Source organism: Lissotriton vulgaris, chromosome 4_1, assembly GCF_964263255.1.
Source record: "Lissotriton vulgaris chromosome 4_1, aLisVul1.2, whole genome shotgun sequence".
In the NCBI taxonomy this organism is placed as follows: domain Eukaryota; kingdom Metazoa; phylum Chordata; class Amphibia; order Caudata; family Salamandridae; genus Lissotriton; species Lissotriton vulgaris.
The window spans coordinates 1947768772-1947785003 of record NC_141691.1 but is presented as its reverse complement, the minus strand read 5'-3'; the positions used below and the strand labels follow the sequence as shown (position 1 = coordinate 1947785003).

At 49.6% G+C, this 16232-nt stretch overlaps 1 protein-coding gene across 1 annotated transcript in view; it reads left to right on the top strand.

Annotated features, from left to right (window-relative positions):
• Positions 1-16232, top strand: part of TRAPPC9 (trafficking protein particle complex subunit 9) — a 2581727-nt gene that overhangs the window by 1648342 nt on the left and 917153 nt on the right. The window lies entirely within an intron of this gene.

Genomic DNA, 16232 nt, shown 5'->3' with positions numbered 1-16232 from the left:
ATTCAGTCAAGTTCGTGTGCATACCGGGGGTGGTAGGCCTCCGTCGATGAGCACTGAACTGTCTACGTGGGCACGACAGCCCACTGTGCAACGGGCCCCTGCACCTACAACCCACATTGTGTAAAGGAGGGGGATAGTCATACGTTACCACCTTGAGAGGATCAATCGCGTCGTAGTTCAGAACTCCTCCGCCATCTGGGCCGTGATCTTCGGGAAGAGCTGCAAGCTGTCGATTGAGCCAGACACCTCAGTGTGGGTGTCGGAGGTGACGGTGAGTCTGTCTCCGGTTGCTCCCGCGTCGTGGGCGGCCAGAGCCTCCTCTGTTAGACGTTGATGTAGGGAGGAAGACGGATGCCCTGCTGTCCGGCGTTCGGAAGGATGCGTCGTTGCCGATGCGCCGTGGGCGAGTGATGTCCGGGGCTGCGAGCGACGTCCTGCCGGCCCGGCGAGCCCCCTCGGGTGTCGCTGTGGTGGTCGGTGAACGGGTCCTGTGATGCCGGCGGTGTCAAGGTGACCTCCATCCATTCCGCCGCTTCCTCAGGCGAGTCGAAGAAATGCGACTTGTTATTATGCAGGATTTTGAGCCGAGCAGGGAACAAAAGCGCATATTTCATGTTTCTGTCCCGCAACTTGCGCTTCACCCCAAGAAAGTCGGACCTGGCTCGTTGAACCGTGGGCGTGAAATCGGGGTAGATCGAAATGTTCCTGTCCTCGAAGCGTATCAGTGCGTCCTCTCTGGCCGCCCGCAGGACGGTGTCGCGGTCTCTGAAGTGGAGGAGACGAGCGATCAGGGGGCGAGGGGGTGCCCCTGGTTGTGGGGGCCGCGACGGCATCCTGTGGGCCCTCTCCACACTGTAGAGGGCGGTGAGATCTCTTTGGCCCACCAGTTTCTTCAGCCAATCTTCCACGAATTGCGTGGGGTCTCTCCCCTCGCTCCTTTCCGGAATGCCTAGGATGCGGACGTTGTTGCGGCGGGCACGTCCTTCTGCATCGTCCACTCTACCCCACAGCTGCTTTAATTGCTTCTCCACGTTCTCCAATTTCGTGGAGTGTTCCGTCTGCTGCGGGATTAGGTCGTCCAGCGCTATTTTTTTGCTCCGCCACTCGGTCTGCCAGCTTGTTATGGTCGGCCTTTAATAGGGATAGGCCGGTCGCCATACTGTCTATGCGCGATTCTAGCGCCTCGCGCGTCGCGCGTATTTCATTCAAGATCAGATCCAGTTTGGCGTCTTGCGACCCTTTACCGGTCGGAGGGATGATGTCCACGTTGGAGGAGGCCAGCGGGTCCTCAGAGCCCGTGGACTGCACGTCTGTCCGGGCGCCCTGGTCCTGGGGTTTGCCCCTATTCCTGCCCATAGTTCTCGTTAGCAGGGTGGCACTGCAGTGGATACAGCAGGTCGCCGCGGACCCACGAAGAGTCCGGCAGAGGATATGCGAGGACCAGCCACTCACCAGGTAGAGACAGGCGTGGCGCGGGACCCAGGGCTGGTGAGGGCGACGTAGCTTATCTTGCCAAGGTGTCTGCGTGGGTGGAGTCGGCGCAGCGCCGAAGGCTTTGCATGTAGGCGCTACCCTAGCGCCGTAGAGGTATCGTGGGAGAGGAGGCGATGGGGTCCAGGCCACCGGAAAGTGGCGCGGCAAAGGTCAGGGCTGCAGCGCCGGAATACAAGGTCCAAGCACGTGGCGCTCCACCCCCCCAGGTCCCGGCACTTGTGGTCCGTGGATTCGCAATATGTGACACCTTGCGTCACGTGGACGCTCCCGATCTTCGTTCCGACGTCGCTGGGGCAGACAAATGGGGTCCGTCAGGGTTCAAGGGCCTTCACCAGGCCCCTACGTGCAGATAAAATGGCGCCTGAATGTTCCTGATGCCTGGCCGATCCTCAAGTACAATGCGGCGTAGGCAGCCGGATCACGGTGTTAGTGGTAGGGTGAGTGCGCCACTCGCTCCGCTGTCCTCGTCGCAGCGGCGGGACGCTGGAGGCCCGCTGACCCCCTGGGCGGGCGGGCGGGAGGATGGTCCGGTGGCGCCCCCGAGTTCCAGAGGGGGCCGTCCAGCAAAGCAGCCTGTCCGTGCTGTAGTGGCTGTGCGTGGAAGGGCAGCGGAGCCGCAGCGGGGATGAGCACCGCAGCGCACTCCGGGGGTCGGCAGGGAGAGCAGTAGGAATCCGAGTCTGGGTCCCGAGTGGACCGCGAGTGAGGCTGTGGGTGGGCCGGCCAGGCCGATCACTCCAGGACGGGGCTTCGCTTTGGCCTGAAGGCCGTATCAGATCTCACCGCCGGAGCTCAGCAACGGAGACGTCTCAGAAGGGCTGCGTTGCACCGCTTCCCTCAGTCAGCCTCCGGAGACAGCCTGCGTCGAGATTAGGCGGGTTGCAGGCAGGGAAGTGCAGGATAATTAGCTCGTGTCTAGGGCATAGGACGGAGCTAACAAACTACACGTCCACCATTGACGGCTCCAGGCCACGCCCCCCTGGAGCAGCATACACATTAGAGAGAGTGGTGCTCAAGGAGAAGCCTCGAGGAGCCCCATAAATTAGGGAACAAAAACGGGATTGATAAGGTAGCAGGTGAATTACCTGATGTCGGTCCATGAGGAGAAATTCCACCCATTGGAGAGCTTTGCCCTTAATGCCACAATCCCCTAAAGCCTTTAGTGAGCTAAATGATATACAGTATTGAATGCTGTTGACAGGTGGTCAAGGAAGATTAGGGCGGCTATCACTCATCGATCTTCCATCATCCTAATGTCACCAGCAACATACAGCAGAGTGGATTCGGTGGTGTGAAATGGCCTGAAGCATGACTGAACAGGATCATGTAAAGTTTTTCAAATAAAGATGACAACTGGGCATTCAAATGTTTCTCTAGAATTTTAGTTGGAAGGGGCAACAGAGAAGGTGTAGAGGTGGACCTCAGCAAGGCGTACCAGTGCTAGGGGTTCGCCCTTCTCTGCACACAAGTCCTCAGACCAGTAAATAGAAGTTGGCACGGAAACTGAAATAGCAAAGAGATATTTTATTACACCTCATGAGGTGGAACCACATTCACACAACACCCTTCGGTAGAGTATGAAGTAGCACAAGGAGTAGAAGAACCATGGTTCTTTTATACCAACACAGGAGCTCAAAAGAAGGCGGTACAAGCACACACAGGAGAGTTACATACATAAATGGTCATATAGAAATGCACAGTCAACAAAGAAGGAGGAGCTAACAGTTGCTGACTTTAGTAGAAACATCCTGACAGTAGGAAACCTAAACAGGTGCATGGGCAGCTACAAGCGCCACTGGGCATGTGCAGAGTAGCAGAAGCTAAGTATAGCTAGTCCTTTGAGCAGAGCACAAGGGCAAACGACAGAGAAGAAGGAAAGAGCACATGGCTAACAAAATGGCTGCCGGACACAAGATGGCTTCAGCTAAATGCTAACAGCGATCTCTGCAAAATTTCCACAAAGGAGGAAGGAAATTTTGTAGCACATTTGTGGTCCATACAAGGCTTGTTCAGCAGAAAAACCACCAAGGTTTTCTTCCGCGAGCCAGGTAATGTGGCGGCGAGTACTGAAGAATGACATAAATCAGGGAGTGCTGAGCCAGTTTGGTTGGAAGTACAACGGAGAATGTCAGGGCATGTGGAAAGGATCCAACAGTAAGACAAAGTATAAGGAATTAAGCAGCTGGACAAGGGATTCAAAAATAAGAGAAGATAATTCCGAAAGAGAGAGTGCAGATAGGGTACTAAAATCAGAACAGGTTGAGTATTCAACACTAGAGGGGGGCATAGTGGCCCTAGTTAGATGATGATAACTTAAGAAAGCTTCTCCAGTGTGAGGGTGATATATTTAGCTTATTGTGTCATGCAAAGAGCTTGGTAAGTGTACCACTGAAAGAAACTGCATTGTTTTGGGTGGTATGATCAAGCCAGAGATTAAGATCACCCACTACATAAAGTTGAGCATCTTTGAAATAAAAGTTCTACAGTTATACAATATTGCAGAAAGAATTTTGGTTCAAGTGCATAGAGAATGATAGCTAGAAATACCCAACACTGAAGAAGTAGAAGAAGTAGGAGTAGAAGACAGCCCACCTAACCCACAAGTTTTTTTGCTCCTATTGCATGATTGATTATCGCATCTCCAGAGCCTTATATCACGCCTGGAGTCAGCAAGGAGCTGGGAACTCCACATGTGAAGTCATGTGCTTGGGTTGTTTTACCATACTACACCATTTGTTGTTTGATTGATGTTACAATATTGAATGTATTCAGAGTTTATTTAGGCGAGTTTGATTTCTTGATTTAGTTTCAGTTATGCTGCCAACTGGTTCATGCATAGTATATTAGCACTCTAACTTTATGCACAGCCTTTGCGACTCACTTTGTCCCTTTTTTCTCATTTCTCTCCTCTTCTCTTCTTAATTTCTTGCCTCTGTTCTCTCACTTTGTCTTTCTTCTTCTCCCCCCCCCCGCTTTTTGCAGTGTTACTGTACCCCTACTCATTTCTGTATGTGAGGTGGGGAGAAGGGAAATTTTGCATCCGAAAGCTTCCACGATACCACTGGTTTCTCCATGAGCTCCACAAAAATCAAGCACTGGTGTTGCCAATAGGTCTCACAGTAGGAAAGTTGGAGCAATTGGTTTTGTAAATGACATTTTATATTTATATATCGTTATTGGCATTGTCAATAACAATATATAAATATAAAATGTCATTTACAAAACCAATAGCTCCAACTTTCCAAATGCGAAATCTATTGGCAACGCCAGTGCTTGTTTTTTTAAGACAGCAGTTGTTCATGTTGCTACCTGCTTTCCATTTCATATTTTAATTCAGAGCCCATATCCATCGCTCATGCATTAATAAATAAAGAGGGAATGTTCGTTCCAAAGCAATTTAGTATAAAACTTTCAATATACTGAACAAACAGTGCTGAATAGCACAACTAAAATAAACTAAACCAATAGCTCTCGCAGAGGCGAGACCTATTGGTTTTGCCAATGCTGGTTTGACTTGATATCCCGACTGTTCACAAGTCAAAGCGGAGCATGAAAACCTGTGGAAGTCGGTGCTTTATTTTCGAAATACACAGTTTCGAAAGCGCAGCATGTTCGCTTCAGTTAGAGCGTCTATCATTTCACTGAAGTAACATAGAAATTATTCGGCCACAAGCCTTAACCTGAAAGAAAATAAAACAATTATTTACACAAGTGCATAATCCTCAAACAGAACCTAGAACAAGAAGCACAAAGATACCATAGACCAAACATTCCATTAAAAGAAATGTCAAACGTGAATCTGTCACTTCCTGTTGTAACACTGGGGGTACATTGCACCGTAACAGACCTCGGAAGAACCTATCCAGGAGCAACAAGGCATGTGTCAAGATTCGAACATGCTGCCGAGAGCTCGGAAGCTTCAGACACTCGTACGCGTGTTTCAAACCATAGATGACTGTAATATTTGGCCGGAGGGATACAGACAGTTTAAATAAGAACTTTCGATTCAGGGCTTGGTGGCAGCACATCGAAAACTGCACTGATGGCAAAAACGAGAACCGATTCAAAACACAGTTCAAAGGATTCCTGAAAGAAAGACAGCGCTGTGTTGGTGCGGAGCAGGGAGGTCAGCGATTGGTTGTGATGCACGATCCACAACGCAGAATCACGATTATACAGAGAAATGTTAGCAGTTGGGGTACTCGTGTCAGCCGGCCGGTTCAGTGGGCGCATGCACACAAGGACATAAAAATAAAACTTGGCAGCAGCTCATTCCTTGTAAGAAATATGTAAATAAATAAGAGAATTGGGGAGTGGGGCAGAAATGATATGGAAGCAGGGGTTTGAGAAAAGAGAGCAAACTGTCGGGTGGGGGTATAAGGAGGAAACAAGCATTGGCGAACGGGAATGAAAATAAAAAATAAGCGAGAAGATGAGCGGCCGGGAAACTGAAAGTACGGCCGGCCACCGGCCAGCCATGAATAATTAGGGGAGGAGAAGCCGCACAGCACACGCTGGGAGAAGCCCTTTGATGTGCTGTGCGGCCGTGAAAAAATGCAATTAGGAGGGAGGGAGGGAGGGAGGCTGATGCGCGTGCTTGTTTGGTCACGTGATTCACGTGAACTCAAAGAAAACCGCACCAAAAAGCCCTTGGTTTGACGAGCATTTTGAGCACTTGAATTCTCGCTCCGCTCAATGCGCATGCGCGCATTGATAGGTCGCGAGACCTAATAAACAGCAATGCAATCTATGCAAAAAGTATAAAGAACAGTTCCAAACAAGTGCAGAAGTAATGTCTTTGTTGAGAAAAAATATATCCGTTGAAGTAAAGTGATCCACAAATCCAATGTTATGATTGTCCAATGTATTTTAATGGTCGTTTTCCAAAAATACGTTCTTTTGTAGTCACTTGCTTTAAATATTCATTCTTCAAATTAAATCCTTTAAAAGCCACACAGCCAATTGTGACCTAGTCTTAGGACACCCCCGCACCGCACGGCCACCAGCTGTAGCGTGAGCTCCCCGCCTGCCGCTACCCTCAGCCTCGCTGAGCCTGCCTGCTGACCACGCCCCCCGCCGTCGCTCTGTGTGGTCTCCTACGATAACTGTGTTTTCTTTTGATTATTCTGTTTCCTTCTTGTCTAATTTAGGTTTTTTGCCCATATTCTTTGTGTTTGTGTGCCCCCCTGTGCTGTTTTCCCTGTAGTTGCCCCCTGTGCCCACCCGCCCCGCACCCCGCCGCTGTGAGAGCGCACACGCCCCCTTTTCCTTCTGTGCCCTCCCAGCTCCCGCCTCCCAGCTGCTCCTCCCTCCCTCACACTTGGCCATAAATGGCGACCGTGCGGCGCAGGTGAGTGTGACCTATTCTTAGGACACCCCTGCGCCGCACGGCCACCAGCTGTAGCGTGTGCTCCCCGCCTGCTGCTGCCCTCAGCCTCGCTGAGCCTGCCTGCTGACCACGCCCCCCGCAGTCGCTCTGTGTGGTCTCCTACGATAACTGTGTTTTCTTTTGATTATTCTGTTTCCTTCTTGTCTAATTTAGGTTTTTTGCCCATATTCTCTGTGTTTGTGTGCTCCCCTGTGCTGTTTTCCCTGTAGTTGCCCCCTGTGCCCACCCGCCCCGCTCCCCGCCACCGTGATAGCGGACACGCCCCCTTTTCCTTCTGTGCCCTCCCCGCTCCCGCCTCCCAGCTGCTCCTCCCTCCCTCGCACTTCGCCATAAATGGCGACCATGCGCACGCCCAGCGTTGACGCGCAGCGGGCACGCCAAAGGTAAGCCCGTCTGCGCCCGTCCGCGACCGGCCCGCGCCCCGTGCCAGGACCCCTGGCCCCCGCAGACTCCAGCCCACCCGCCGGACCTACGACGCCACCGAACTCTACGCACTCAACGTCGGTCGAATCCCCGGATGCTACCGAGCCACCCCGAGACGCACCCACGGACCCTTCAGCTGCCACTCCTGCAAGTTCTCCTGCATCCGGTCCTGCACTGCACCCGCACCCGCCGAGCACCAGCAGCAACCACCTGTAGTGCATCCTGCTCAACACCCGCTCCGTCCACAGACACGCCGTAGAGCTCTGGAACCTGCTCGACACAACATCACCAGACGTCGCCTTCCTCATGGAAACATGGATGAACGCCTCCTCAGCACCCGACATCGCCATCGCCATCCCGGACGGATACAAGATCACCCGGAGGGACCGCGGCAATCAGACCGGAGGAGGCATCGCCATCATCCACAGGAACACCATCCGCATCACGACCAACACCGACGACACCCCCACCCTCACAACCGCCGAACACCTGCACTTCCAGATCCACACCGACCCCAAGACCACCCTCAGAGGCACCCTCATCTACAGACCTCCGGGACCACGCACACAATTCAGCGAAGACATCGCCGACTTCATCAGCCCACACGCCCTCCCCTCCGCTGACTACATCCTCCTCGGGGACCTCAACTTCCACCTGGAGAACAACAACGACCGCAACACCACCACCCTGCTGGACAACCTCGCCAACCTCGGTCTCAAGCAGCTGGTGACCACCCCCACCCACTACGCCGGACACACACTCGACCCCGTCTTCTCTTCCAGCAAGGACATCGCCTTCAGCCACGCCACCGGACTCCACTGGACAGACCACAGCTGCGTCCACTTCAGCTTCAAAAAGAACACAATCCGCCACCACCAGCAACAGGTTGCATGCAGAAGCTGGAACAAGATCACAGCCGACCAGCTCGCCGCATCCCTGAGCCAGGACCCCCCCGCCAGCTCAGCGAACCCCAGCCAGGCTGCCAACAACCTCACGAAGTGGATCAGCAACTGCGCAGACGACCTCGCCCCCCTGAGGACCCTGCCTAGCAGACCCGGCAGTAAGAAAGCACCATGGTTCACCGACGAACTCAAGAGCTCCAAGAAGAACTGCCGAGCCTTCGAGAGAGCCTGGCGCAGAGACCCAACACCAGACAACGTGACCACCCTCAAGCTCGCCACTCGAAAACACCACCAACTGATCCACACCACCAAGAAAACCGCATTCAAGGAACGACTGGACAATAACGCACACAACAGCAAGGAACTCTTCAACATCTTCAAAGAGCTCTCCAACCCCAACGCCGGAAACAACGACATCACCCCATCACAGGACCTCTGCAACTCCCTCGCCTCCTACTTCCACAACAAGATCGCAGACATACACAACAGCTTCATCACACAGCCAACGCACCCCACGACCGCACCTCCACCCCCGCCACCACCCTCCGCGCCTGGACCCCGATCAACACCGAAGAAACCCGTCGCACGATGAACTCCATCCACTCCGGATCTCCAACCGACCCCTGCCCGCACCACGTCTTCAACAAGGCCGACGCTGTCATCGCACCCCACCTGCGGGACATCATCAACACCTCCTTCGACACCGCCACCTTCCCGGAGAGTTGGAAGCACGCCGAACTCAGCGCTCTACTGAAGAAACCATCAGCGGACCCCACCGAACTCAAAAACTACCGCCCCATCTCGCTCCTCCGGTTTCCGGCCAAAGTCATCGAGAAGACCGTCAACAAGCAGCTGGCCGCCTTCCTCGAGACAAACGGATCCCTCGACCGCTCGCAGTCTGGCTTCCGGGCCAACCACAGCACCGAGACCGCCCTCATCGCCGCCACTGATGACATCCGAGCCCTGCTCGACAACGGGTAAACAGCGGCCCTCATCCTCTAGGACCTCTCCGCGGCATTCGACACTGTCTGCCACCGCACCCTAGTGCAGCGCCTCTGCAACGTCGGAATCCAGGAGAAGGCACTAGAAGGGATCATCTCCTTCCTCGCTGGAAGAACACAGAGAGTCCGCCTCCCCCCTTTCAGATCAGAAGCCACCGAAGTCATCTGCGGCGTTCCTCAAGGCTCCTCGCTCAGCCCCACCCTCTTCAATGTCTACATGAGCCCCCTTGCGGCCATCGCACGCCAACACAACCTCAACATCATCTCTTACGCCGACGACACCCAGCTGATCCTCTCCCTCACCAACGACCCCGCCACCACCAGAGCCAACCTACACGAAGGGATGACAGACGTAGCCGAGTGGATGATGAACAGCCGCCTGAAGCTGAACTCGGACAAGACGGAGGTCCTCATCCTGGGCTCCTCACCCTCCGCCTGGGACGACTCCTGGTGACCCCCTGCCCTGGGCAGCGCACCCAAACCGACAGACCACGCACGCAACCTGGGCTTCATCCTGGACTCCTCCCTCTCCATGACCAGACAAGTCCAGGGAAGGACTAGATAACGTTTTAGGTAAACTACACTCACTTTCTATTTTAGGTTGTCTTTATATGGTACTTTGGGACTACCTTTCACTTTATACTGGAGCACACTTTTCAAATTATGGTGCATACGTATTTTCATTGAGGTGGCCTTTTATCGACTTACACTAGTTGCTTGGTTGTCTCTCTGACTTGATGCTATTTTCCTTTTCAACCTCCGAATTTCGGTGATGGTTATTAAGAAATTAGTACAAGACTGGTTTACTTATATAATGTTTTATTTTCTGGGTTGCAGCCCTGATGAAGTCAGTTGATGCAATGATAAGCATCTGACGAAACACGTGTTGGCTGTGTGGCTGTTAAAGGATTTAATTTGAAGAATGAATATTTAAAGCAAGTGACTACAAAAGAACGTATTTTTGGAAAACGACCATTAAAATACAATGGACAATCATAACATTGGATTTGTGGATCACTTTACTTCAACTGATATATTTTTTCTCAACAAAGACATTACTTCTGCACTTGTTTGGAACTGTTCTTTATACTTTTTGCATAGCTGTTTATTTTTGTGGAGCTCAGGGAGAAACCAGTGGTATTGTGTGATAAACTCTGGATTGATATTCAGAGTTTTCTGGGGATTGGATGGTAACCTGCCCCTTTCTTTCTTGGAGTTCACTATTACTACAACTTATCTCATACTGTCTTACCTCCAGCTGTGCGCCTGACTTATGACCTGGTTGCCAATTCTGTTAGTGCTTCCACAAAGATAGGCCTTTGTTTACCACAATTTACGTCCTTACTTCATGGTAACTTTCGTAATGGGTTTTCATAGTTTACTGTGGGATAACTCTATGACAATCACATTATTGTAACAAATAAGCAGTTTACGCGTAAAGTGTGTTCATTCGCTTTGTCCACTGGCAGAATTCTGGTTAATGGTTTATGATTTGAACGGAACTTGTAACAGTACTTTTGAGAAGGTTATTTGCTATGCAACATAAAGCTCTTGTTTACCAGTATCAGTCTTTTCTGGGCAAGGAATGTGGGCTCTGTACTCAGAGATTGGCATCACATCCCATTTCCTTCTCAGAAGAGAGACCTCACATGCTCATCGATGATGGGTAGTGTTCACTGAATTAGATTTTTATTGTCCAAGATATAGTTGTAATTTGGCAACCCCTTAAAGGTCTGTGGTGATCTAGGTTTGCGGGAAAACTGGGTGACATAGAACGGGTCACTCAAGTTTGGTATTAAGATCTGAAGATGGGCGGGCTGCAGCTTTTCTCCGCTGTAGTCTATATCGGGGCAAGAACGAATTGCATTTTGAATCTTCAGAGATTTTTGTCTTGCACTAGTAGAGTGTGAACTTGAAAAAAGTCAAACTGTGTTAATGCTGCCTTGAGGAACTCCTTTTGCTCCTAGAAGGAACTCCTTTGGCTCCTAGATTACCAACAGGATCTGATGTCAGACTGCACCTTCGCCGCAGCCAGGAAAGGAAAAACTGATCTCCGAAACTATGTTCAGCCAAAAGAAAAACGGTAGTTGCACCATCAGAGTACGGGGCTCTCAAACTTGGTACTCCTTGGGCCAACTTCAGAAGAACTAACCTAGACTGCCTCTTTCAAAACACTGCTGAAGACATGCCTCCTTCAACAACAAATAAAGGCACTGGGCCTAGAGACAACTGTGCCCGAAGAGAAAGCTTCTGTTGGTGTTAGCCAAACCGCAACTGGCGACATCAAATGAACCTTTAAGCCAAGTATTTTAAGCACTGCTCCACAGCTCACCTACATGAATGAATACATAAATAAAATAGCTGAGTGTGTTGGAATAAACTGGCATCAGATACTGAGGTCTGAAGCTTAGTACCTTTGGCTATTAGAATTGCAAACCCAGTAGTCCAAGGTGGTGCTCATTCCTACTAAGCAAGTGAAAGCTGCCCCTCGCACTCTTTGTTGAGTTAGAACTAGTTCAGGAACAAAGGTCTGCACTTCATTTTTAATACAGTGAATTGTAGTAGGTGATTGTTTTGATTCTGGTATTAATGGGTTTGTGTTCTGCTGTGTATTGCAGTTGGTGTTTACATGTGTTGCTTGACTCCCTGTGTGACACGTAATGTTCTCTGAAACTGCTGATACTGGCGCGAGATCGTCTATAGCGGGTCTCATTACTTAAAGTGAAGTTTTCCCTGTCGTGGAAGCGTTTGCATTGCAACACATTTGGCATTACTGAATGTACAACATGCACACTGTTGCAATTTTTAACAGGTTTATTAAACTCCGATGTTGTTTTTGTTACACTTAGGGGCCTAGTACGACTTGCGTCCGCCCTACACCGTCTCGGAAACGGGACTGACCTTTAGTCGGTGGTCTCGACCACCTCATTGCATGTGCGGTCGCATCACAACATTTCCCTGTGAGAGCATGTGTTACGTCCCTTAACCGGCCATAGAGGTTCTTTGATCAGGGCAAAGACATGAGCTCTCATAGGTGAGACCTGTTGGCTTTGCCAGTGCTTGTCTTCTTTTCTCACTCTTGTTGGTCCTACTGTGCCCTAACACTTTTGTAGGGAAGAAAGGAGATCTTTGGCAGCTTAATTAAATTATTCTTTGGCGGCTTAATTAAATTAGACAATGTATCTGTAAAAGGCAGTGGTTTTGGAAAGCAGCGCCGGATGATCCATTGTGACCTCTTGTCGAAAGAAGCCCCTACACAGTGGCAAGTGTTTGTGAAATGGCCTCCCACAACATCTCTGTTCAGTCTAAGCACAGCTATGCTTGGGCGAAGACCATCTCTAAAGTACCTTAAAAATGCCCGTGAATTGTTCCTGCGCTGAGAACTCATATTAGATGTTTTTTGGGGTGGGAGGGGTTTAGTTGTCGAATCGCAATCCAGTCCTCTCTGAACGTGTCATGTAATTAAATGTACAACACTGCTTCCTGCCTTTAGCTTAATTGGTCTCGCCTATGTTGTTTCTGCCGATTAGAGGAACGTTTAAGTTTTCAGTTTGTGAACCCCTTGGGGAGTTTCATTCATATCAGAGATGAAAGCCTTCCCACTCAACTTTTCCTTCTGTCAATTTACAATCTGCTGATGTGTTGCAGTGCTGTTACAGTCTTTTTATGGTTTAAAGTTAAAGCTGTCAAGCAAGAAAAGAAAACTCTCTTTTAATATTTATTTATGCTGCGTGGTGGAATGGAAAGGTCCCTCTCCCAACTGGATCCCTGGCGCTCAATTTTGTTGTCATGAGCACACATGGATTATGCGTGTGCGCCATGAGATAAGCTTGTCTTATGGATTGCAATCTTTCTATTTCAGGAAGGGCACCCAAAGCTCTATCCTCATAGTGGTGAAAAGCTTCTGCCTTTGCCAGGAGTTAAGTACACATGAGCCAGGCGGTGGCAGCATTCTGTGTAGTGATCAGTAGAAGTGAACAGACCTTTTTACCTGTGTCACTGGTGTGAGGCCTACATGCTCACTCATGTCAAATTCTGATTAATATGCAGTGTTGTACAGTGGTACAATAGATGGAAGATGTAGTGCTGTGCAGCACATGTGTTTTATATGCTTGTGCTGGGTGCATGCGCGCCTGTGAATGGTACAATAGATGGAAGATGTAGTGCTGTGAAGTGCATGTGTGTTATATGAATGCACTGGGTGTATGAGTGCCTCTGAATGCTATAATATATGGAAGGTTCTGGATTCAATTTGGAAGACCAAGAAAGGAAGGATTCCCCTGGGGACGAACTCAGTACAGATTGTAATACCAACCTTACAATGTCACAAATACATACAACAAAAAGCAAAGAAATACTTAAAAATACATTTATTTTTGAAAAAAACTTAAAAACACAGTGAAGGGTTAAGCTGATCTAGATCCCTACTTCTAAAATACAATTAAAAAATATTTTGACAAAGAGTATATACAATTGCGGCCTGCACAATTCAAAAGACAGAACGAGTACAACATTTAATAGTTGAACACAATTCGTATATTCTGGCTCCGCTGTGGGGACACCGATGTTGTATTGCTATTACATTAGCATATCAATTTTGGTGTTGGAGACTTGAATTATACTAAAGAATGCATCGACGCGTTTCGGTGGGTCCACTTATTCAAGACCACCTTTATCAAGACCATAAATTTGCTGTCACAAACAAGGGTTAGCTGTCGTTGCCCCAACCCAAGGGTTAAGAAATGCTTTTCATGGAAAGGGGGTCAGTTATGATCACCACGTTCAAGGATGGTTAGACTTTGCGTCTTATTGGTGTTGCCTATTTTCTGGCCTGTGAGTTTTCATGTGTAGTGTTATTACTCCCCCTGGTTATAAATGGTCCAGTAAGATTAAAAGAACAGCTCATTTATTAGTCCGTCTCTGGGCTTAAACAGTCATTAACGAAATCCTTTTGGCAAGTGGAAATGGAGGTCTGGCTGTACTTCAATATCGCATAGATCTTCCTTCCGAATTACTTTGTGGAGGCGCAAGGAACTGGAATTTGGTTTTAAGATCCACTGTCTCTATTTCTTGAATAGCCCGTATATGAGGAGTACCGAATAAGAGCCAAGTCAGTTTGCTGTCTGTGGGGTTCTGTGTCGTTTGGACACTTCAATTTGGAAGACCCAGGGCTGACTGGAGGAGAATGAGAAGGTAGAAATATTCCCTCAGACAGATGTTGATTGTTGCCCATTGGTGAGTTGGGTGATACACACTGGAGGGAATGATAGCTAGGCGTCTCAGCATTTTTCAAAGGGTGGTCATTGATTCAGAGAGAGACCACTGGAAAGGGGCCTGGGTACAGGAGATGGGGCTGATTAGAGAATCAAAAAGAGTAGGGCTGAGACTCTTGGGTAATGTTTTGATTCACACATCACTGTTGCTGACATCCAGGTGTGAAACTCTAGTCAATCTCATGGCCTGTGTTGTGGGGATATCAGATTTTGAGTTACTCCTTCTGTGACAAACCGCTTTCTGGAGGACGAGAGGGCAGAGGAGCTGGCACTTCAAAAGGTAGCAGACACACAACATAAACTTTAAAGACTCAGACTGTCAATGAAATTTGATGTATGGAAATCGACTGTAAGAAGGGGAGCTCGAGGCTCCCAAAACTGTCAACTTTCTAGCAGCCAGTTGGACTGTGTGAGGAGAAGCTCTGCAAGACTTCCGCCTGTGACCAGAACTGTAGGCTGAGGCCTGCCAGTCACCCAGCTGGTTGGGGTAACATCACCCAAGGAATCCAACACCATCTGCCCTTGGAGCACCAGTGCCTGCATGTTTGCGAAGACAAGTGGCCCCTGTAAGGAAGAGGAAGAGAAGCCATCACATCCTCACACCTTGTTTCAGAGACCCAATCAGCAGGATCTCCCACTGGATAAGTGGGAGATCCTGCTGATTGGGTCACTGAAACAAGGTGTGAGGAGATGGCTTCTGCATCGGGTTGTAGCAGAGGGAAGTCGGTGACCCCTTATGCCAGGTGTGGGGCGATTACTATAATACCGATCGGGTCATAACCTGTGTGCGCAGTGAAGTAGTCAACCCTATATGCCAGGTGGGCCCGCCGTGAAGATTACTGGTATGCCAGTCGGGATGTAGTGAATGTGTGTAGTGAAGACAGTGACCCTGTATTCCAAGGGGGCCCACCGGCAAAAGGTAAGGAGCTTGGTATGGCTGAGACCCTGGTCAAGAGGAAGAGGCTGCCATTGTAACCTGTGCGGGTCCAAGCCCCAACTGAGGATATGCACCCGGAGCGTTGAATCCCCCTGCCCCCTATGGAGAGGATTCAAGGAAATTTAACAGCATCAAAGGTGCTTCTAGGACACCTAGTAGCTATCCCCAAAGGACCGTGTATGAGGAGCTTGGTGACACCTGACCTCTGACCCTGCAGGGCTGCAATATGTCATATACATAATCCTTCTTTTGATTAACGAGCATCCATTTAAACCCCAGGATAGAGTTGTATACAAACGACACTGGAAGAAACTTAAATTGGAAGACTTCCATCACCTTCTGGAGCCCCACCCATTAGACCCTCTTCTTAATTGTCAAAGTAGGGTTTGACCTCCTTTGTGATTGGGTCTCCCGGGCCTTGGATACTTTGATTCCTGCTGCTTGGACTAAAACTCACAGTAGAGAACCTAGCCCATGGTACGACAGTTCCCTGGCTCTGTTAAAAAAAAGCTTGTAAACAGGCAGAAAGGGACTGGCGCAAATCCTATGACATTGGGAAAAAACCCTGTACTTCTCTAAAATTAAACTCTATCATACAGCTGTGTGTAGAGCCCTGCAGCTTTTTTCTCTCAGGAATTTAAAAACAGCCTTAATCCATCTAAGTTAATCTTTAAGGTTCTTAAGGACCTGACAACCAAAAGAGCTCCTGTAGCAGACATTTGTACAGTTGCTCACTGTGAAGATCTGGCTGCTTTCTTTATTGAGAAAGTTCAAGCTATCTACCGCGCTTTTTCCACTACGGCGCCGGCAGTG